This window comes from Schistocerca americana, chromosome 2 (assembly GCF_021461395.2).
Source record: "Schistocerca americana isolate TAMUIC-IGC-003095 chromosome 2, iqSchAmer2.1, whole genome shotgun sequence".
Taxonomy (NCBI): Eukaryota; Metazoa; Arthropoda; class Insecta; order Orthoptera; family Acrididae; genus Schistocerca; species Schistocerca americana.
The window spans coordinates 380,392,228-380,416,958 of NC_060120.1; the positions used below are offsets into that span (position 1 = coordinate 380,392,228).

The 24,731-nt window shown below is 43.1% G+C and overlaps 1 protein-coding gene and 1 pseudogene across 1 annotated transcript in view; one reads left to right on the top strand and one right to left on the bottom strand.

The window, feature by feature from the left end:
* LOC124594830 (ATP-binding cassette sub-family C member 4-like) overlaps positions 1-24,731 on the bottom strand; it is a 270,890-nt gene that overhangs the window by 182,232 nt on the left and 63,927 nt on the right. The gene's annotated exons all lie outside the window — the stretch shown is intronic.
* LOC124597152 lies at positions 6,428-6,545 on the top strand (annotated as a pseudogene).

Below are 24,731 nucleotides of genomic sequence, written 5' to 3' on the forward strand. Positions count from 1 at the left end.
TAAGCCAAAGGTGTTAGTCTTTCATCTTAGGTTGTACACCAACAAACTGCGAATTATGAACCGATTCGGTTGGCCTTCCCCCTTGTTAGTCGAATGTAGATTACGACGTTTGACTGCAGCAGTCGAAATTCAAGCCAAGGGCAAGCCTACCGCCCGGGCTCTGGTGTACAGAGTGGCTTGAAGTGACTTTACAAAATTTAAATATGCGCAGCTGTGAATAAAAGACTTGCCGATAAGGGATTTGTGAATGCACGGGAATTCACATAGCGTTCTTCTTGTCCGCGCAAATCGGTACCTATCAGGTGTAAATAGTTCCCCACGGCTTATACAGTGCGATATGGCGACTAGGCGAGGAAGTTTGGAAAGTTAGCTTCTCTGGAGAAGAGGCAGTACTTAGAAGTCGCTGCCAGCTGTGCCTATTTAGCTCGCTTCAGAAAGCACAGGGAAATCGGAACAAAAAAAAAGATGGTTCAAATGGCTCTGAGGACTATGGGACTTAACATCTGAGGTCATCAGTCCCCTAGAACTTAGAAATACTTAAACCTAACTAACCTAAGGACATCACATACATCCATGCCCGAGGCAGGATTCGAATCTGCGACCGTAGCGGTCGCGCGGCTCCAGACTCAAGCGCCTAGAACCGCTCGGCCACACCGGCCGGCCGAAATCGGAACAATAGGAATTAAACGGCCTCGGGTAATAGCTGCTCTAGGGATACTCGCGACATGACCCCTTCTACGGATTAAAACCATAGAGACATGTTATAAAAGTTCAACATTCGCGAAGTAAGAAATGAAGAGAAGAATTGAAGCTAAAGAGCAGATACGTGCACAAAGTAACGTCATAACGAAAAATGTTAATTTTGCAAAGGTCACATTGTAACATGTTTGAGAGAACTATTCATTTGCTGACTCATAGAGTAAACCCCAATATGTTAAGTCTCTGACATGTAGAAAGGAATGAGAGGTTACAGGCAGTTTTGGACAGATGGCTTCCCGCGAACCATACGCGAGTGAAACAGTATAAGGAAGTGACGGTGAGACACAAAGTACCCCCCTCCACACTCCGTAAGGTGGCTTTCGGATTACAGACGTAGATGTAGAGGTCAGTGCTCTCGTGTTTCGTGGCTATAGGGATGCATCATATGCCGCCGATTACACCAACTTATTTCGGTGAAAACGTGTTGCCTTACATGTAAACACAAATGTTCGTGCATTGCTCGGTCGTTTTAAGAGTGCAATATACGACATTTTATACTTTACCTTCGCTACGCAACGAGTCATTAATTAATGCGTTAAGCAAATAAAATAATTAAATAGTTCCTTGACGATATTTTCAGACTTTGAACACTCTCGAGTAGGCCTATAAAAAGTTCTCGCCATTCATGAAGTAGTCTTCAGAGTGTGTTACATAACATTATCGGTAACACTTTACACAGACCGACAGATGAGGCCGTGACACAGGCTAGGTCATGAAGACCCCAGCTCATGTCGAGAAATGTAGATTATCATGCTTACAAGTCAATCTCTCTCGCTAACACTGATTTCTTTGGTCCTTGCGATTGCTTCGTGATGGGAATTAACTTCGTGTCAAAATCGTGAACTTACGGAACTCAACAAGTTTAATACTTATTTACTCTTTTTTCACCTGATAAGATTAGAGCCTTTCATTCTTCCCTTATGTCTAACTAGACATCCTTAATGAGTCAAAATGACAATTTGTGTAGTACATGAGCAATATATAATGATGATGATTATATATCATGGTTGACATTACGAAAAAGATTTTTTTATCTGTAATTGGGAAACTGACATTTTCAATTATAACGGAAGCGCAAAAACCGCTTAAATCAGTGGTTGTGAATCTGGTCCCTACGGCCCACTAGTAACCGGCAGGCGATAGGCGGTTTTAAAAACTTTTTCATTATAGTTTCATAAAATTTGGTAAGTAATTATTATTATTTGTTTTAACTTTCTGTAACTCTGCTTTATAAATTTTGTAATGTTACTTCCCTACTTCATAAACCACCACCACTGTGGAACCGGTGGACGGTTAAAGAAATTTACTACTAAGATAGATACAAAAGTGGGAGTTTGGTAAAATAAGAAAAGGCTGATCACCCCTGATTTAAATTTTAAATCGGCTGTTCTGCAAAACGACTGTAAGCATGTCGAGAAAAGTTATAAAGTACTTTTTTCCCATGTGAGAGCGAATGCAGAGTCACTAAACGCTTCTCATTTCGGGAAATGTAAGTACCGCACTGTCTCATCGCTCTGATTGCCCCAATGCGGTTTCCGTGCTGACTAAGTAGGCCGCTGAAGAGAATCGCGGGAATTTCTATCTCTCTGGAACGGTCAAAGGTCAGGCAGAACCTCACTATCTCTGCCTTATTCCTAGAGGCCCGTTTCACAATATTTTCTTAAGACTAGTCGACATTTCTCGAAAACTTGTCGGAGGTTCGTTCTCTCTTGTTTCTTATGACTAAACAGATGACAGCAGTTGAAATGTTAACACGATTCTTCCCTCTGTAAACGTGCAGGCAGAGATACAGATCGTGCCAGACTGACATCGTTATACTTTAATCCTTATAGTTCGATGGATTTAAAATTCCCCGAGAAAGATTTTAGCCCACAGATCAAGAAGAAAAATGACCTCTACTTTAGAAAAAAGTTAAATCTGTTCCAGTAATCGGTAGACATGTATTTCGCTTAATAGCCAGCAATGGTGAATCGTATTTTTGTAGGCTTTTCCGAGAAACGTAAATAACTCGGACCACTCCAACTACCGCTTTCTGCAGCCAGTAAACGAAACGGGCTCCATGGATTTGGCGTGATTGTCAATTGCGGAATCAATTCTTTTAGCTCAGTTGTTAAGTGTCCACAAAATACGTGATGTATAAACATAAAATACGTTCCACAAATCGTCCGGAGCCGCGCGGCTGCTACGGTCGCAGGTTCGAATCCTGCCTCGGGCATGGATGTGTGTGATGTCAGGTTAGTTAGGTTTAAGTATTTCTAAGTTCTAGGGGAATGATGACCACAGATGTTAAGTCCCATAGTGCTCAGAGCCATTCGTTCCACAAATCGACAACAAATTTCGTCATCGATACAAGTTTGCAGTAGTACATCTTTCCTACTTACCTTTTCAAAGAAGACAACGACGTATGGGCTTTTATTTAATATCCGTCTGCAATTATGTGTGGCGCTCTGTGCGTTCCAGAGAGCTACGCTACGCAACTGCCAGTGTCCTCCGACACGTTCCCCGAATGAGCAGGCCTGTTTCCACAACATCCTGACTATCCACAGGGTAGCAGACTTGATGTTCGCGCGGAGATTGCCCGCTTTTCTCGGAAGCCATTGTGTTGTCGAGTGGCCGGCAGGCCATGTGGCCTTCGTTCGCAAAGCGTGCTCATCGGCGAGAGCGGCTGCTCGAACACCGACGCGCATACGTTTTCGGCAGCACGTGTATCTGCAGACAATGCACTGTCGCTGTCACAACTCACGGTCCGCCGCCACCACATCCTGTGGTACCTACGGGCGCTGTTGTGGTGCCACCGTGAAGCGGGTGGGGCACATACGGAGAGAGAAGGAAGAGGGAGGGAGTGTTCACGGTACCCCTTCCCCCACCCAACAAACAATATTTTACTAAAATTGTTTATATTTTTACATATACAAATTTCACAGCAAACTTTCTGAGAATAAAGTAGTATGAAAATCAAATGCCGAGCGGTTGTAGGCGCTACAGTCTGGAACCGCGCGACCGCTACGGTCGCAGGTTCGGATCCTGCCTCGGGCATGAATGTGTGTGATGTCCTTAGGTTAGTTAGGTTTAAGTAGTTCTAAGTTCTAGGGGACTGATGACCTCAGAAGTTAAGTCTCATAGTGCTCAGAGCCTTTCGAACCATATTGAAATTAGCTTCTAATTATCTCAAATTTGTTGCCATGTTTATCATAGGATAGTTTTTGACTTCCTTCCCTGAGGCCTTGGCTACGTGGATGGGCTAGCAGGCTAATCGGCAGCAGAGCACGTTCCAACCAGGTAGCGGCGCCCATTCACAAGCTCAAGATACCTGCTGCTACTAACCAAACTGACGTGGTTCACAGTCTAAAACAGAACCGGCAACCCCACAGTTAGCTGAGTAAGGGGAAACAGACAGAGAAATACTTTCCACTAAGAAACAGACAGACCGACATTCCCGAACGTAGGCGGAAAGAAACAGCATTCCCACGGTCTACACGCTCGTATAAGCCAGGAAGGCAGGAACGTAAGAGCGTAACGTGCCGTCAACATCGCTGATGTTGAGACGGAGCACAAGCTCGGACGACGAAAGGCTATAGATGGAAACAGTCCGTGCCCTTTTCAAAGGAACGATCTCGGCATTTGTCTTGTCCCGAAAAATCTATATCTTGATGACCGGACGGGGTGCGAAACGTCGCCCTCCTGAATGTGAGATCAGCGTGCTGACCACTATGCCACCCCACCCACTCCCACCCGTACAGTCCAAGTTGCAGGTCTGTCTTTACCGTCGTGGAGGACACACATCAGTTTTACATTACTCTTACGCAGTATATAAATACATAGCAACATAATAGGAATAACACACATACAATTAACTACAAAAAAAGCGTAGGTCCAAGACAAACTAGTGGCAATGTTCGCAACACTACAAAACACAATACACATTTAGAAGTATAAAAATAAACAGTGGCCTACGAAAAAGCGTGGCGTGTAAAACGTAAAAAAATGCATAGCTCTGCAAAACAGCGAAAAATTGGACTACAAGTATCACTGTGTAATAAAGAAAGAAATCAAAGACTTGCTAGCAGACGGAATTTCTTGATGTAGGCAAGAAACCAAGCAGAAATTACAGTAAATAAAACAAACAAATTGTTAATGAACTCTTTTCGATCTTATAAAAAAATCAAATTGTAAATATCTTTAATTACAGACCACTGGTGATGCTTTACCTCAATAAAGCGAAACACGTCTTGTGAGAAAAAAATGCATATTTTCTCGTAGGAGTAACGTCGGAACGAAAATACCTTCAGGAATTTTAAAGCAGCTATGGACAATATGGCCACACAAATGAAGTTGTTAATTACATTCTCACAAAGGTATGTGTATTTGTAGGAAAATAAACATTGTCGCTCGAAGTAGTCGTGTGCAGCGTACGAGGAATAGTACGAGAACCAGTATACCGAGAAATGCATCAAATGGTATCGCATTTAACGTCAGTAGTACAGTATTTAACAAGACATCAACGATTTAGGTGGTACAGGATGGAAATCGGTATAAAGCCAGTCGGCTCTGTGCGTGTTAGTATGTGCGTACGAGACTTTACTGCAGTCTGGAAACAGACACCATTAGTGATAGTGCACATTGGGCATATAAACTACGACTGTGACAATGTCACGAGCAAAATAGTTATCACGTAATGAAAAAGCGAAAATCTGTACGTACAAGAAAATGGCCTCTCTAGTCGTCAAATCGCCAAGAAGTTGAACCGTTCAACTGCGGTGATTGATAATTTCGTTAGATGGGGCACGTGATATGGACAGAATGGAAAATATGGGCAAAGTATAAAGTTATCGGAAGCATCGAAACGGTTACTTTTGCGCAAAGCAAGGACCAAAAACCGTTATTCTTCTCAACATGTTGCTTATTTACGGTTGACAGTAACTGCCAGACAGTCACAGGACGAACGTCTTGCATTCAGGAAACGGCTGCAGAAACCTGCCCTAACACCCAAATAAAACGGGCTCGATTGGAGTTTGCTGAAGAGCATCAGACATCGACTTCAGAATGGGATAAAGTGATCTTCAGTGATGAGGAGGTGTTTATTTTAGATGGGCCGGATGGATTTAAATATTATTGGCATGATATGTGAAAAGAGCAGCAGATAAAAATGAGCAGAAATTTTGGTGGCAGAAACGTTATGACTTGGGCAGCCTTCTTGAGTAAACGTAAATCATGCATTGCTTGGCTGAACACTAGAATGAACTTTAACATGTTCAAAACGTTCAAATGTGTGTGAAATCTCGTGGGATTTAACTCCTAAGGTCATCAGTCCCTAAGCTTACACACTACTTAACCTAAATTATCCTAAGGACAAATACACACACCCATGCCCGAGGGAGGACTCGAACCTCCGCCGGGACCAGCCGCTTTAACATGTACACTGAGATATAGAGATAGAATTGATTAGAATGTATGAGGACCTAGAGGACTAAAGTATAATGTTTCAACAAGATAATGCATCTGTGCATGTTTCTGCTACAAGCAAAAGTGGTTTGAAGATAAACAAACCGATGTCTTGTCCTGGGTTGCACGTAGCCCTGGTTTGAACACCGTGGAAAACCTTTGGTGAATACTTGCAACACGTGTTTATCACAATGGAAGGCAGTTTGTGGCCGTATATTAACAGAAAGCCAAAGGCCTTGCCGCAGTGGTAACACCGTTTCCCGTCAGATCACCGAAGTTAAGCGCTGTCGGGCTGGGCTAGCACTTGGATGGGTGACCATCCGGTCTGCCGAGCGCTGTTGGCAAGCGGGGTGCACTCAGCCCTTGTGAGGCAAACTGAGGAGCTACTAGATTGAGATGTAGAGGCTCCGGTCTCGGAAACTGACACACCGCCGGGAGAGCGTTGTGCTGACCACATGCCCCTCCATATCGGCATTCAGTGGCGCCCATGGGCTGAGGATGACAGTACCTTTGGGCCTTCATGGCCTGTTCGGGAGGAGTTTAGCTTAGTTTAGTTTAGCTTATATGAACAGAAAAGAGCGATACGAGAAGAATGGGCGACAGTTTCATTGCAAGAATTAGGAAGTCTGACAAAACCAATGTCGAAGAGAATTTTTGAGGTAATTAGGAAGAACGAAGATTGAAAAAATGCTAATAGTGGCATAGTACAACAGGACGGTTAGTGCCTTTATACCAATTTCCATCCATGAAATGCAAACGCCGTATTTTGTTACTCGTATTATGAAAGAAACTATGTCATTCCGTTTTGATTGTTAAGTGTGATATATATCTACTACTTTCGTAATAAATTCGATACATGTATGCTTCAAACATTGTTACTGTTACTTTCATAGGAACCCTGTCTTTATACTGATTTCCACTACCGTAATGATAATACTAATCATTTTTAGGATTTAGTTTTGTGACCAAGGGCCTATTACGTGCACATTGGGTACCACGGCTTCATCCAGACTAAGAAAGGACCGTACCCCTATGTGAAGCTGGGAAACAGGCGCTGGTGTTCACAATAGACAATACTGACGAGCACTGGCAGATGACCACGGCCCAGAATTGATATGTAATAGAATGTTATTTTTCACTTACTAAATATACCGAGTCTGAATTTTTTAAGTGAAAACTCTGAAAGCTTTTTAAATAAATCAAAAGTCATTAATATTCTACATCTTTATTCTTCATGTCTACGTACTTCTTTCTTAACATAATCACCCTGGCGTCGAGCACATTTGTCCCAACGTAAGATCAGTTGTTAATACCGACACTGTAGAGTGTCTAACTTTGTTGGCGGAGCCACAACCTCACCTCTGCTTGCACCGCTTCGTCACTATCAAAGTGGAGCCGTAGAAGATGTTCTTTAAGTTTTTAAAACAGACGGAAATCGGATGGACCAAATCGGGACTAGAGGATAATCGATGACAGCATTCTCATGCTGAAGAAGGTTGTGCTCTATGTGTGGACGAACTCTTGAATTCCAGCTTTCCATTTTCTGAGGATCTTGCAGTACCGTGCAGTATTTATGGTGGTGCCTTTAAAGCATTAATTCCAAATGCAACACACATAGAAAATCCCAGAACGTAGTGAGCATGACTTTGCCTAATGGTGGCATGGTCTTGAACGGTTTTGGCGTCAGTGACCCTCTGTGAGCGGGACATGCTCTCTTAATTTTGTTTATCATAGCTGACGTTTTAGGGCATCACCAGCATTACCAGCACGAACAATCCAACTTTCACATTACTGATGTCGATACAGTCATCACCGTACACAGCTTTTATTTTTCTATGGATTGTAATTGAAGGTACGTTTTCTGCTCTTAGAAACTCGAATACAAAACGCTGTTCCTCACACACCGACAAGTTACGTTAATCATCACCAAGTTACACAATTCGGAGCCTTCAAGTGGCAGCGGGGCGCAACTTACGTCAGCTAAGCGAGAAAGTCGAAAAAGAGAATAAAAAATTCGGAGGTATTACTTTACAGCACGCCCTCGAACTAGTTTATATTTTTTAATCTCCTCCAAAATTTTCTTTACCAGAGTTCAGCGTAGTGTAATGATTCCATTTCCATCCTTAGCTCATCGCACTTTAGTACAAGAACATAGAGAATCGTAGAGTTTTTGAAAAAAGAAAAGAATATATGGCGTTTAAAAGAAAACAAAATGAGATCGTGTGCAACACAGAGAAATCACTTCACAATTGCCACATACGCGATGTACAGCTCAAAGCACATCAACAGCGACTGCAGGTGGTTGTGCCCCCACTTGTAATCGTATTCTGCACTCCGTATTACAAGGCAGTTTTCAGACACCCACAGGCGAAAGTTGAAAGCCTTTCGAAATTCAGCTCTTCAACGCCTGAGAACGGTAGTAAGGACAAAAAAGAACACTTAACTGAAATATACAAATGACTCTGAGCACTATGGGACTTAACATCTGAGGTCATCAGTCCCCTAGAACTTAGAACTACTTAAATCTAACCTGAGGACATCACACACATCCATGCCCGAGGGAGGATTCGAACCTGCGACCGTAGCGGTCGCGCGGTTCCGGACAGAAGCGCCTAGAACCGCTCGGCCACACCGGCCGGCAACTGAAATATACAACTAGATTTTGGCAATAGCGCTACACGTTTGTCACAAGCCTGCTGTTAGGCACAATCAGTTCGCGGTATCGCGGAATCGAGTTCCCGACTGCGTACCTCACGCATCTGCCTCCCGCGCCAACTTGCGTGCCGGCCGGGAAAGGCAGGCTGCGATATCGCAAGAGCAACCGCCTCGAGCGATGGCCTTGACTTTCATTCAGAACCGACCCCGATGATACAGCGCATTGGAGACAACGAACGCTGCTGTGTTAACAAGGATTCACGGCTTTAGCTGTGTCGCAAACACTTCTATAAATACGGCGCCACATGTCCCTAAAGTCCTGTTCCATACGCTTTCGTGAACTGAATGAAGCCAGACAAGATTCTACGGGACTTGTTCGCTTCCTTTCTTAGTATGCACCTGATTGGCTAACAGCACTTTGATTTTACGGAAAATTACTGAAAATTCTTTTCTGTCCCGGAAGAAAATCTTTTACAAGACGTCTTAGCGATGTGTTCCGTAAGTCTCTTTTTTTCGTTGCGTTGAAGACGCCTGAAATGCCAAGAGCATATTTTGACAGAGAGATCTATCTGATTCACCTCTGACGGTTCACTCACATTTTGGAATAAAACCCGCCACATGCAAGCATTTTAATCGCGTTTTCCGATATCATTTTTAATGCGTTTGTCAAAAGAGACACAAGAGTTTCGGACACTGGTCTCAGCCATTTCGTTTTATCTACGTTGCTACTCTCTGGAAGTGGTGCTGTTGTGATAACATTTTATTATGTTTTTCGATATTTTACGCAACATCTACTTTTTTAGAGATTGAAAGTACCGGAATTTGTGACTAAATGGAAGAATCACGAAATTAAGAAGCAATCTAATACTTTCGTAAATCCAGATAAAAATTAAGCACTTTGAATGCACATTTGCAAACAAAAACTGACTTTTAACGTTGTAAATATTAATAGAAGCTTGGTTAAACAAAGCTACGGACATTTTAAACTGAAAAATACCTGAAGGAATGTTAACGAAGTAACACCAAAGTAGTTTTTTTCGGAGGCTTCAAAAACTGATTCAGGTATATTTCAGTATATACTGATGCAAACGAGATCTTGTGTATATATTTTACTGTTGGTGCATATTCACAAATTTTATAAGTAAATACCCTAAGGAATAATAATGGGGATTAAGTTACACGAAGAAATGTACAAGATGCTTTTGTGCATTTTAGTACGAAGTTCATAGTGTACAACAATTTTTGTTAATTTTATCGTTTTAAATCCGAAGTGAGTCGAGTAAACAGTTGAAGAAATTGTTTCAACTGGATCACCGATACTGGAACACAGATAATGGAGCAAGGCAAGTTCGTTTGGAATTGTATTGGGCTAGGACGGGATAGTCGTTTACGTAATTTGAGTGTGCGAGTATCAACGTGTATATGTGTGTGTGTGTGTGTGTGTGTGTGTGTGTGTGTGTGTGTGTGTGTGTGTATGTATGTGTGTGCATGTGTGTGTGTTTATGGAGTTGAGATGGGGGTGGGGGGCCGGTTGTGCAGCACAGACATTATGGTAGACAAAACTACTCACTAAGGATGCTCATGTCCAGTTAATACTCTAACGGAAAATTTGCATTACTTCTTGTGTAATCGTTAACTATGAAAGAAACAATTAAGCGGTTACCTTTACCCACTTCACTGTCTTTTTATTTAAGTAGCATATTTTCAAGGGGTGTTTTCCTTTTCACAACATAAAAAATATACTTTTACATTCCTCTCATCCCCACCCCCACCCCTTCCCAGCACCATTTTCCACCCAGATAATCTATTTGTCTTTGAACATGAAGACAAACACTTACCTAAAACCTTCTGAAATCTGCATCATTGTGAAAAATTGCTCCTACGACCATGGATGTCTACTTAATCTCTGACAGACAATGACCGAAAGATACCTTTGAAACAAGTACTGGAATGCTAATGGCACTAAACGAACTATAATATCAAAACTATTTCAAATCGATTGATAGATGACATATATTTAGGAGTCCACGCATGTTAAGGATTCTGTAGTACTTCCCGGAGAAGATTAGGCATCTTTGTTAGTTGCTGAGAATTCTGCTCCCAGACCAGCTCACTCTTCGGCTTCATCCTAACTGTGAGTGTCTCTTCTGTTATCAAATTTTTATACCCTTTTACTGCTTTTTGCACAGTTTCTACCCTAGCCTAGAAAGGTAAGCTGATACATCGTGGAACTCAACGAATTATGACTGGCATGAAGCTTTCCAGTTGTGAATATGTATGGTGAAATTTCCCGTTTTACTGTTTCCCTCATATCAGCGACAAAATACCGTTAGAAGTTGTATTTAGTTTGATTTATTTCTGGGACAGTAATGTCTCTGTGAAATGATAGTTTTTGGGTGCCTTACAACTGTTTGCACGAAAAAGAGAAATGCCACATTACATGGAACTAAATTCAAGTTTAGCCCACCATTATTATGAGCTTTAGGGTTCATTTTCCTATTTACAATTTACCAGCACTATAAGTTTTACATTTTGGTAATAAATAACTGAACAATAATAAACCAAACCCAAACCATCCCATCCTAACAAAATTCTAATCAAATTAGGAGTAAGAATTAAAAACCCTATTGAAAGAATAAATATTCAAACAATAATAATAAAACCTGATGCAATAAATAAAAATAAAAATTTTCGGCTTAGTGCAGTGACTTTCACTGTGTAAGTATTGTTTATAGTGCGACACTACCTGTATTCGGATCTGAATCCCTTCGCCACATCAGGTATGTATCAAGTGTTTCATTATTTGATTTATTAAGTGGAGGAGAGGTCATTTAGAAACAGTTCCACACCGAACAGGAAGAAATCTGTACCACAAAATAAATAAAAATAAAACAAAAATCAAGTCCTGGTCGGCCTGGTTCCATAAATTCTTTTATTAGCTGACTCCTTAACTGATATCGATAACCCACTCAGTCACGACGGCGCTCGACACGGAGGCAGCCGATTCGAATCCTGAAGGTGAAAGAAATTTTCACCTACAGTTTGTAACTGTCAAGAGAAGAAAATGTGGCAGCACAAAGTTTCTAGTTGCCAGACTTTGTGCCAACCTCCCATATTAAGTTACAACCAGTCTGTGGTGTAGGGCATGTGTCACTGTTGATGGTGATCTGTTCGGCAGATGAGGACGTTAAATTCAGCGGCTCCCTTGGCGCTATTCAGTTCTCATTGGACTGCTGAATCTATCATTTGGGGTCTCCTATCCATCAAAGACATGTGATTATTTTATTTCTTTATTTTTCCATCTTTATCACGTTTGTGTGTTGGGGTCCACAGCGTAATTAGGTGGTCTGTCGCTCGCTCTTCTCCAACTGCAATCGATTAGATGACCGACAAGCTCATAATAAACTGAGGACAGCTACCGCGGGGCATGGTTCCGTACCTAGGGACGTCGTATCTGACAGAGGCAGTGATACTGGGTATGCTTGTATCTCGAATTGTCATCCCAGTTGCTTCCGACGACGAATTGCTGTGATCCACATGCTTCATCTGTAGAATTATCCCGCAGTATATTACCAAGAAGATCGGGAAGCGTTGCGGCCAAGCACAAAGTGTTTGCTGAGTGGCTGCGGATGTGGTCAGAGATACGCAGGCTCACTGCACAAGGTCGGCCAACGGCCAAAACGATTGCTGCGCCAGAGCGGTCGGCGTCTCCCTTCCGCGAACAGCCTGCTCGAGGAAGCGGCAAGCGATACGCTATGCACCCGGTGCTACGCGCTGCCACGCTGGACGATGATGTCTGTAGAAATTACATCGTAAATTGGGTCACCCTCTACTTTCTTGAAGACCAAAAGCTACAAAGTGTACATCATTTATTTTTTTACTCTATCTTCATTAAAACAAGACAGTAAAACGACATTAATATATATCCCATTCTCCTTGTTTGGGGCTTAGAAATATCAGTTGAAAATATTTTCTTTTCCCAAATTCAGTGTTCTGTCGATCGCACTTCCATCATTGAAGTAGATGTATGAGTACATCATATATACTGCCTGACAAAAACAGTGGATCACCCAGGAGACATAGTCGGACGTCACTGTAACATCATACAGGTACACACGTTCGATGGGTATGTAAAACAGAGTCGAAATTCCCTGTAACAACTAGAACAGTTACCAGAGTGCATTAGCATTGCTCGTGTTTAGTGTTCTCACCAGCTTACTAGGGTATATGAAGCGTGTGAGCATCGTCCAGTGTTGAGTGATCACGTGAAGGACGCAGAGATGCCTTGTACTATTCTGAGACAGCATTCTCAGCACTTGCTAGAGATCTAAAGGGGCGCCACTGTGGGGTTCCAAATGGTCAGCTGGACCAATCGTGCAACACAGATATCCAGATGCGACGGCAGGGGTACCTGTCGTCATGGTTCCAGTTGACACATCTGACCATCACAAGTGAGGATCGCTGTTTTCTACACAAAGCACATCATAGTCCCTTCGCATCTGCGCCTGCGATCTGAGAACATGTAATGGACTCTCTGCATCACTCTGTGTCATTCTACACCATTGGTTGGAGATTAGCAGCAGCCAGACTAGGGAATCACTGCCCCATGGGTAGGCTGCTGTTAACGCCACAACACAAGCGGCGCCTGTGTTCTGAGTGGTGGCAAGATCCAGAATCATAGACTTTATCGATGGCGTCGCAGTGTGTTCAGCAATGAACGACCATATCCGGCAGGTATGCCAACGACGTACGGGGGGGGGGGGGGGGGGGGGGAGTCCTATTCATCCAAAGTTTGGGAGAGCCACACCGATGTTACTGCTGGCGTCATAGTGTGGGGAGCCACTGCACGTGACTTCAGGTCACAGCTGGTAGTGAGTAAGGGAACTCTGCCAGAGCAACGCTACTTCTTAAGTCCTTGTGTGCTATCTCTCACATGACATTGTTGTGGTGCCATTTTTCAACGGGACAATGCTCGTCCACAAATGGCACGTTTCTCTGTAGACTCTCTACGTGGTGGGGAGGTACTCCCGTGACGCAAGGGCGCATCTGTCGCTGATAGAACATGTTTGAGACCAGATCGAACTTCAACTCTGTCGCAGTTCCAGTTGTAAGTAGGCTGTTTAGGTTTTTATGTTGGTAACGCCACGTAGCGCTCTATGTGAAAATCACTGACTGTGCTGTGTGAAGTCTGTGGCTGGTTTGCATTGTTGGAATATTCGCTATTGTAGCGTTGGGCAGATGGATGTGAACAGCGCGTAGCGTTGTGCAGTTGGAGGTGAGCCGCCGGCAGTGGTGGATGTGGGGAGAGAGATGGCAGAATTTTGAGAACGGACGATCTGGACGTGTGTCCGTCAGAAAGAGTAAATTTGTAGGACTGGATGTCATGAACTGAATGAACTGATATATATAATATGACTTTTGAACACTATTAAGGTAAATACATTGTTTGTTCTCTATCAAAATCTTTCATTTGCTGACTATGCCTATCAGTAGTTAGTGCCTTCAGTAGTTTGAATCTTTTATTCAGCTGGCAGTATTGGCGCTCGCTGTATTGCAGTAGTTTGAGTAACGAAGATTTTTGTGAGGTAATTGATTCATTAAATGTGTAAGTTATTGTTAGTCACGGCCATCCTTTTGTAGGGATTATTGAAAGTCAGATGGCGTTGCGCTAAAAATATTGTGTGTCAATTTAGTGATGATCAAAACAAGTAAAGAGAGAAATGTGTCAGTACGTTCAGCTTTGCTCAGCTGTTTGAAAATCAAATAACGTAAGAGGTTTATCAGCACTGTAATTCATAAATTTTTCTAAAGGGATGTTTCACAGTACACAAACATCTGCCAGAACACTATGACTATCGACCTACTATCGGTATAAACCCGCCCAGGCGACAGCAGCGTCACCTGGCGGCCAGTGACTCCACTCAGACACACATCAGTGAGCATGCTGTCCGTCTGTAGAGTGGGGAAGGCGCGCGATCTATCTGAATTTGACAGAAGGCGAATTGTTTTGGCCCGGAGGCTTAGCATGTCGGCTGCTTCAAGTGCCTTGTTTCCATTTCCTTCTTTCAATACTCTGATCTCCTTTCTTATCTTCATTTATTTCCTCATCTCTTTCTATTACATTTTCTTGAAGTTCCCTTGTGTGGTCCTTGTACATATTGCCTCCACCTTTGACCTTCCCTCCTTTGCTTGCCGCCTGAAATCTTGATAATCATACAGCTGCTTCTCTTTCCTGCGAAGGTCACTTTAATTTTCCTATCTGCACCATCTATCTTGCCCACAGTAACGCGTACTTGTGCAACCTTGCATTTGTTGTCTAGCCATTTCTGCTTAGCCATATCGCATTTTATGTCAAACTCATTTGTAGAAGCCAGCATTCCCTTTCGCCTACTCTATTCGATGCGTTTTTATGTTTTATCGTTCCACCAACTATAAATAAACTATGTAACTATATAATATTGGGATACTTGAACTAATTCACACGTTGCATACCCCACAGGAAATCCGCAGATCGTCCAATCGAATCGCCGTCTGTCTACATGTTATGTGTGATAATGAGAGATTTCTAAACCATTCTCTTCTCTGTCATATTGTTAATCAAAATAATCTATGTACATGAGGGTTTTCTGAAGTCATTTTACGCGAACCGTCTGCCAAGTGCATCATGGACTTGTATGGATAGCCCATTTACCATCAAAGACTGGTATCACATCCTTAAGAGAGATGAGTTTGCAGCTAAGTGTTGTTAGAGACCAGACGGGCTGCAACCGGAGTAAATCAGTGCAGCAGTCTGTGGCCCTCTTACCTATTTCGCCAGAACAGACAGAGAGGTGTGTCACGTGAAGTCACGGGGACTGAGAGTCCACTGTGGCCACCTTCCAACCGAGATATTGCCTAACAAACATGCCCTCAAATCCCGACTCAAGCGGCAGAGATAAGCGAGACAAACTAGGAAGCCTTGGAGGCGACATCTTTAGGTAAGCAACAGCTAGTGACTAAGCAGCAACTCATCTCGAATTGCTGAGGCACTTTGGCTCATTATATCGTACCTTACGTTCTGGTTTTATTTCCTTATACTGTAACTACAGGAGTTCGGAGTACGATCCCTTAAACGAAGCTATGGGCGAATTTTTAGAACGCCATTGATGTCGCTGTTAACGTTATATTGTAACCGATCAAATATAAAAAAGATTAATAAACTCGATAGTTTATACAGAGATACAGTCATTCAACTGTTTAATTTCGCTTTATATTTGATGTTCTCGATGACTGTAATGTTTCTGTATTGTGTTTTGACTTTAATGATCTTTGGCAACGGTCTGCTCATTATGGTGGTATTGTAAAATTGATAAAACTTTACACAAATCACGTTGCAGAGAGTTTTTAAGTGTGAATGTTTTGCAGCATAGGACGCACTCCTTTCATTTGTGATTGTAATTAAGATTCCTGGAAATTAATATCGTTCAAAAATCCCAATTTCGGTGTCACTATTGCATGTAAAAGAATTTATTCTTAATATTACAGAGAGAGTGTTGGTTATGAAAATGAGAAGTAGATACAAAATTCATGGAAACAGAGTCGGCACATGCTCGATATTATTCATCATGGCAACGATTTGCCTCTGGCTTTATTTTAATCGCCTATGAAACATTCTAATTTTGAAAAATTATTGTCCTCGGTACGAGTCAAATATGCTTCACTGTCGAAAGACGTTTTATTGACAATTTTTCCCCATTTAGGCCTGTATATAATTCAGTTCCAGAAATAAATTTCATAAACAGTTGCAGGAGTAAACTAACGACTCGGGTGCTGCCTGAATATTACTAAAAAATATGTTTCAGGGGCCTAATATGGAGGAGAGCTGCCACAAATTTCGTTAATAAAATAATTGTATTACTATGCATTCATTATCGTGTATATTTTATGCTCAACACATCGGCTCGAAATTTATTTTAAAAAATCGCTTTAAACTTATCTTGCCTCTACAGCTCAAAAAATGTTATTCGCAAATTCTTCGCTCGAATTCCTTGTCGGAAAGAATCTTTCACACTCTGTCTTATCGTACATAGTATTTGGGTGATACGGAGAGTATTGGATGATCGACTACTACACAAAAGATCCCCGGTGGTCTAGCCACTTCAGTTGTGAATGAATCATCACTCTTTCGGGGGTTATCTGTGTACTCTTTGACGAGGATCCTGGTGATCTTCCAATGCTTCTTTCATATATGGGATCTCGCCATAACGTTTTAGTTATTACCCTGAAAAAATTAAGTCACTTAATCAATTTTTTTTATTTATTCGTGGGTACATGTCTGCAGTCACGGTACACACAAAATGCCGTAGCATGCCACCAGAGGAGTCAAAATAAAATGCCGTTATCCATCTCCATTTTATCGATAGGACAAGCTAGTGACGAAACAAGCTAAGTACGAAGTGACGTCATAATTATGCGTCGCTCGATGCGGTCACGAAAGTCGATAGCAATCTAAGAACGAAGAGCTTTGAATTATGTAGTATTTTGTTGTTTTCGTGTTATAATTAGCGTTTTGTGACATTATGCCGCTCCAAGGCAACGTCGCATTGAAGATTCTCACAAACTCGTCAGTCTTGGTATGATCTGTTATAATTAAATGTCAGTTGATGACACGTTGGTGGTAAGAGCCTACAGGAGATTCTTGGTTGTTGTATGTGTTCACCATGGTCTATTGGTTAGAGGCGTGGAGTTACGGAAGCGAAGGAAGATGTCTTGCTTTGTTCTTATATACAGGATGAAAAGTATTTAAACCGACAAACTCTGGTAGGTTGTAGGGGACATAAAAACAAATATTTTTCTCTAATGTCATTTTTTCCTATGAGGATGATTTAAACTGGTGGAAGCCGTATTACGCTCTTCAGTTGTTAGAGGCCGTTTTACGATCTTCAGTTGTCAGAGGGCGTTTTACGCTCTTCAGTTGTGGGCAACCGCTGTCCACCAGTGTAGTAGTGCATTGTCTCTGTTTACTAATGGAGCGATACGCCTGGAGTGTGTACACTGATATGGTTGATGCGTACTACGTGGCGCACCACAACAGACGAGCTGCACAGCTGGTTTATCAGCAACAATATCCTAATCGCCGTATCCCGCATCATACGACCTTTGCTGCTGTGTACCAACGTCAGCGTGAGACCGGGTCATTTAGCAGATTACCTGTATAGGGACGCGGTCGCACTGTAAGAACGCTGCAATTTGAGGAAGCTGTCATGCAGCATGTGGAGCGGGATCCTTCAATCAGCACTCGTGAAATTCCACATAACATGGGGACTAATCAGACGAATGTAGGAACGGTCCTTCGAGACAAATTGTTATGTCCTTTTCACTTATAGCGTGTCCACAACCTGGAACCAGTTGATTGTCCACTCAGAGCACAGATTTCCCAGTGGTACCTGGAACAGTGTAAAATGTATCCTACATTTCCATCCTCTGTGTTGTTTAACGATGAAGCAACGCCCGGACGTGATGGAGTCTTCAACATGCACAATTCGCATGTTTGGAGTGAGGATAACCCACATGCCACAGTTACTAGCGCTCATCAAGTGCGGTTCTTCGTTAATGTGTGGCTCGGTGGTGTTGGGGACTGTTTAACTGGGCAGCATCTGCTATCTAGGCCATTAAATGGCAAGCACTATTACAATTTTCTCGCCAGAGCATTGCCAGAATTGCTGGAAGACGTCCCGCTCCCTACAAGACAACGCATGTGGTTCCAACATGACGGGGCGCCGGCGCATTTCAGTCATCGTGTTCGTCAATTCCTGGACCGACGGTTCCCAGAAAGGTGGGCTGGCAGAGGTGGTCCTGTACCATGGCCTGCTCGATCCCCAGATATGTCCCCTCTGGATTTTTTTGTGTGGGGGGAGATGCACAATCTTGTTTACGCAACTCCTGTTGCATCAGAAGAGGATCTGGTTGCCCGGATAGTATCAGCAGCAGGAACAATTCAGGATACTCCTAGGGTTTTTGCCCGTGTCAGACAGAACATGATCCGACGGTGTAACATTTGTTTACGTGTCAATGGAGGCATTTTTGAAAATCTACTGTAATTGAAATTGGGTTGCGTTAATGTGTTGTCTCTTGGTCATAAAAAATGGAAAAGTGTTTGTTGGTTTAATTAATTTGCCACCACAGAAATCTTCCTCTACCGGTTTAAATACTCCTCATAGGAAAAACTGACATTAGGGAAAATATTTGTTTTCATGTCCCCTACAACCTCCCAGAGTTTGTCGGTTTAAATACTTCTCACCTTGTATAATCAAAAAAAGTTTTACATCACATCGGTTCCGAGAGTTCCGGAACCTGTACAGAAAATTGGAATAGAGATCAACATAAACATCATTTCCGACCGTTGTATTGCTCATGAAAACCACACATTGCATGTTGTACCAGCATACAGCGAGACCTTAAGGGGTGGTGGTCCAGACTGCTGTACACACCGGCACCTCTAATACCCAGTAGCACGTCCTCTTGCATTGATGCATGCCTGTATTCGTCTGTCATACTATGAACAAGTTCATCAAGGCACTGTTGGTCCAGATTGTCCCAATCCTCAACGGCGATTCGGCATGGATCCCTCAGAGTGGTTGGTGGGTCACATCGTCCATAAACAGCCCTTTTCAAACAATCCTAGGAGTATTCGATGGGGTTCATGTCTGGAGTACATATGGCCCTCTAGTCGAGCGATGTCGTTATCCTGAAGGAAGTCATTCACAAGCTACGCACGATGGGGGCGCGAATTCTCGCCCATGAAGACGAATGCCTCGAAAATATGCTGCCGATATGGTTGCACTATCGGTCGGATATTGGCATTCACGTGGCGTACAGCCGTTACGGCCCCTTCCATGACCACCAGCGGCCTACATCGGCCCCACATAATGCCACCCAAAAACAGAACAGCAGGGAACCTCCACGTTGCTGCACTCGCTGGACAGCGTGTCTAAAGCGTTCAATCTGACTGGGGTACCTCCAAACAGGTCTCCGACGATTGTCTGGTTGAAGGTATATGCGACATCGGTGAAGAGAACTTGATGCCAATCCTTAGCGGTCCATTCGGCATGTTGTTGGGCCCATCTGTACCGCACTGCATGGTGCCGTGGTTGTAAAGATGGACCTCGCCATGGACGTCGGGAGTGAAGTTGCGCATCATGAATCGTACTGCGAACAGTTGGAGTCGTAACACGACGTCCTGTGGCTGCACTACGAGTATTGTTCAACATGGTAGCGTTGCTGTCAGGGTTCCTCCGAGCCATAATCTGTAGGTAGCGATCATCCAAAGCAGTAGTAGCCCTTGGACGGCCTGAGCGATGCATGTCATCGACGGTTATCGTCTCTTTGTATCTCCTCCATGCCTGAACAACATCGCTTTGGTTCACTCCGAGACGCCTAGATACTTTGTTGAGAGTCATTCCTGTCACAAAGTAACAATGCGGACGCGATTGAACTGCGGTATTGACCTCCTTCCTGGTGGAATGACGGGAACTGATCGGCTGTCGGACCCCCTCCGTCTAATAGGCGCTGCTCATGTGTGTGTGTGTGTGTGTGTGTGTGTGTGTGTGTGTGTGTGTGTGCGTGTGTGTGTGTGTGTGTGTGTTCACGTTTGTAACAAACTGCACCTCTCTTATTAATGTAACAGGAGTATATTTTGCAATATTCTGTCCCAATATTTCGCGATTTTCAAAGGTGTGGTTCAGCTGTAACCTAAAGTCATAGCTTAAATTGCTATGTTTAATGGCTGTTCACTTTCGAATATGTAGCGATGAGGGTCCGCTCATACGCAGGAGAAGTAGTGCCACTTGTGGCTTACTGCATCGGCTGCTGTCAACTTTCGTGGATGCATGGAGTAACATGTCGTTTCGATGTCAGTTTACAGTAACCTTCTCTGTTCGCCGCCACATCTTTTATTTATTTACTTCAAGAGTTTCTCTACAACAACCTGTCGACGTCCCTGAACATTCAGCAAAGTACTTCCCCATTCCATTGCTTCCAGTCTGTTTCACAGCGGTTATTAAACGATACACGGACATGAACGTAGGTGTTCTTGCCTTGCAGCTACGACATCACCTGCTTAATTCTACCGAGCACATCTGAGGTGCTCTCTACCCTGAGGTTACAAAAGTCATGGGATGCCTACTAATATCGTGTCGAACCTCCTTTTGCCTAGCGCAGTGCAGAAACTCGATGTCACATGGACTCAAAACGTTGAAAATGCCCTGCAGAAATAATGAACAATGGTCCCTCTATAGCAGTCCAAAACTCCGAAAGTGTTGCCGATGCAAGATTTTGTACTCGAACTGACCTTTCGATTGTGTACCACAAACGTTCGATGGAACTCATGTCGGGTGATCCGGGTGCCCAAGTTATTAGCTCGAACTGTCCAGAATGTTCTTCAAACCAGTCGCAAACCACTGTAGCTCTGTGAATGACATCCTTGTTTGGGAAAATAAACTCCATGAATACCTGCAAAATGTCTTCAAGTAGCCTGACATAACTATTTCCAGTCAATTATCGGTTCAGTTGGACCAGAGAACCCAGTTCACTCCAATTAAACACAGCTCGCACTATTATGGGGCCACCACCAGCTTGCACAGTGCCTTGTTGACAGCTTGGGTCCACGGCTTCGTGGTGTCTGCCCCGCTCTAACCCTATCATCAGCTCTTACTAATCGAAATCGGGACCAGGTCACGGTTTTCTAGTCTTCTAGCGTCCAACTGATATGGTCACGATCCCAGAAGAGGCGCTCCAGGCGACGTCGTGCTGTTAGCAAAACCACTCGAGTCGGTCTTCTGCTGCCATAGCCCGTTAACGCCACATCCTGACGCACTGTCCTAGCGAATAACTTCGTCGTATGTCACCCATTTATTTCTGCGGTTATTTCAAACAGTGATGCTTGTCTGTTAGCACTGACAATTCACGCTAATGCCGCTGCTCTTGGTCGTTGTCGGTGCTGAGAGGTAATAATTTAAATTTGGTATTCTCGACACACTAGTGACAATTTGGATCTTGGAATACTGAATTCCCTAACGATTTCCAAAATGGAATATCGCATGCGTCTAGTTCCAACTACCATTTCGCGCTGAAAGTCTTTTAATTCCCGTTATGTGGCGATAATCACTTCGGAAACGTTTTCACATTAATTACGTGAGAACAAATGGCAGCTTCGCCAATGCACTGCCCTTTTATGCATTGCGTGCGCGAAGCTACCGCCATCTGTATATGTGAATATCACTATCCCATGACTTTTGTCGCGACATTTGTAGGAGTATGGGAGACTTACATCCTGCCGTCGTCATTCTCGAGTTGTGAGTGATCATACATTACTATGACTTTTATTGCGATATTTATAGGAGTATGGGAGACTTACATCCTACTGTCGTCGTTCTTGAGTTGTGAGTGATCATACATTATTATGACTGTTGTCGCGACATTTATAGGAGTATGGGAGACTTACATCCTACTGTCGTCATTCTCGAGTTGTGAGTGATCATACATTACTAAGACTTTTGTTGCGAAATTTAAAGGAGTATGGGAGACTTACATCCTTCTGTCGTCATTCTCGAGTTGTAAGTGATCATACATTACTATGACTGTTGTCGCGACATTTATAGGAGTATGGGAGACTTACATCCTACTGTCGTCATTCTCGAGTTGTGAGTGATCATACATTACTATGACTTTTGTTGCGAAATTTAAAGGAGTATGGGAGACTTACATCCTACTGTCGTCACTCTCGAGTTGTGAGTGATCATACATTACTATGACTTTTGTCGCGACATTTATAGCAGTATGGGAGACTTACATCCTACTGTCGTCATTCACGAGTTGTGAGTGATCATACATTACTATGACTTTTGTCGCGACATTTATAGGAGTGTGGGAGACTTACATCCTACTTTCGTCATTCTCGAGTTGTGAGTGATCATACATTACTATGACTTTTGTCGTGACATTTATAGCAGTATGGGAGACTTACATCCTACTGTCGTCACTCTCGAGTTGTGAGTGATCATACATTATTATGACTTCCCATTTCTTCTGGGGTCTTATGGAGCCCAATCCATATTGAGTTGCTGCTCCCCATTACCAGAGCTGCTACTATGATCTAGCGCTGCTACTAGCGTAGCTGCTAAGATCGTCGTGATTACATTGCCTCATGGTATCAATCACAAGTTCATTCTGGTAATGCACGTTTTGCCAGCTTGCAAACACTCACACACATTATTTTGTTGCACTATGTTTCACAATAACCAAAACATTCAACTCACTAAAATATTTTGACTTCAGTTATTAGACCGCTAATCTCCTTTTCCTCGAAAGATATATGAGCAATTTGTATACCGCCAAGTTCATTTACTGAACAGACACGGTGGGACGGCACCCGAATAGGGCACTTCTGTTCTGATGACAAAGACTAGAAATGAATGAATGAATGAATGAATGAATAATAAAAACTGAACATCGTATTATCGACTGTTGAATATAGAGGGGAGCGATGCTGCCGGTTAGTCGTTTCTCAGAAGCGTAGTATGGCTCTAATAGCAGCAACTACGTTGCAGCCGGCCGTTGTGGACGAGCGGTTCTAGGCTGTACAGTGTGGAACCGCGCGACCACTTCGGTCGAAGGTTCGAATTCTGCCTCGTGATGACTGGGTGTTGTGTGATGTCCTTAGGTTAGTTAGGTTTAAGTAGTTCTAAGTTCTAGGAGACTGATGACCTCGGAAGTTAAGTCCCATAGTGCTCAGAGCCATTTGAACCATTTGAACTACGCTGTTCCGTACTGAGTGCAATCATACGTTCCCTGTTAACGTGAAGCATTGAGTATGATTTGAAGGATCGTAGTATACTTATCACTTTTCTAAGCAATTTTACAGGAGCTTCACACATTCTGTAAAAAAAAAAATATATATACCCACTGAGAAACCAGGCACGTAAGAACGAATCACAGTAGATATGCTACAGGTCGCAGTTGTCGTCCGCAGCTGACTGGCAATCGGCAGATGAGGTAGCAGAGCGATGAGAGAACTGTACAGGACAGAATGGGTGACCCAGCTCGGTCTCTGATTGGTCGTTGTTATGGTAGCTGCTCTGTAAACAACTATCTGTCAGAACCTTTGTTATTCCGATCCAGGTATACGGTTTGTGTTGTTTTTTCCTCTCAAGGGAAATTAGGAACAGTAGGCAGCTCAGAAAAAAGCCTGCGAGGGGGGATGCGGCGGCATGGAAGCAGTCTTCCCCTCGTTCTCTTGCGTGCCGCGACTGCCCATGGGCTGTCAGTTATTGGTCATTTAAAAATGCTACCTTACCAATGGACTTGATTGTCTACCTTGTTCTGTACCATTGTCCATCGATTGTGGTTTCACAGTTTCTTTAATTTTTTGTTTGCAACTCCAGTCTCGATGGGGAAAATTCTAATGAAACAAGAATGCAGACATTACATCCAAATCAGAAACATGAAACGGACAAGAAGATCCTACCATTAGCGATGTTTTATCTGAATAAGAAGAAGAAACAAATTTCAGTACCATTATTAATAAGTTATTGAAACAGCAGTTACTGATACCATGTACACAATGGAGATTTTGACTTACATTATTTTGGAATTACATGTATAGTACACTGAAGACGGCAAACGAAATAATATATTTACGTCGGCCAAACCACTTCAGGTCAGTACCAGTTACAGTTTTCACGTGGTTGCACTCGTGGAAACGTTTTTAGAGCAGCATGTACTACACGTCTAGTCCACGTCGCTCGACTCGTAGGCACATTCGGTAGTTCGTGGCCTCGTGGTGCCGCCGTGGTAGCTCAGCGCGTTCGCTCATGGGGGGCTTCTATAAAGAAAGCTAA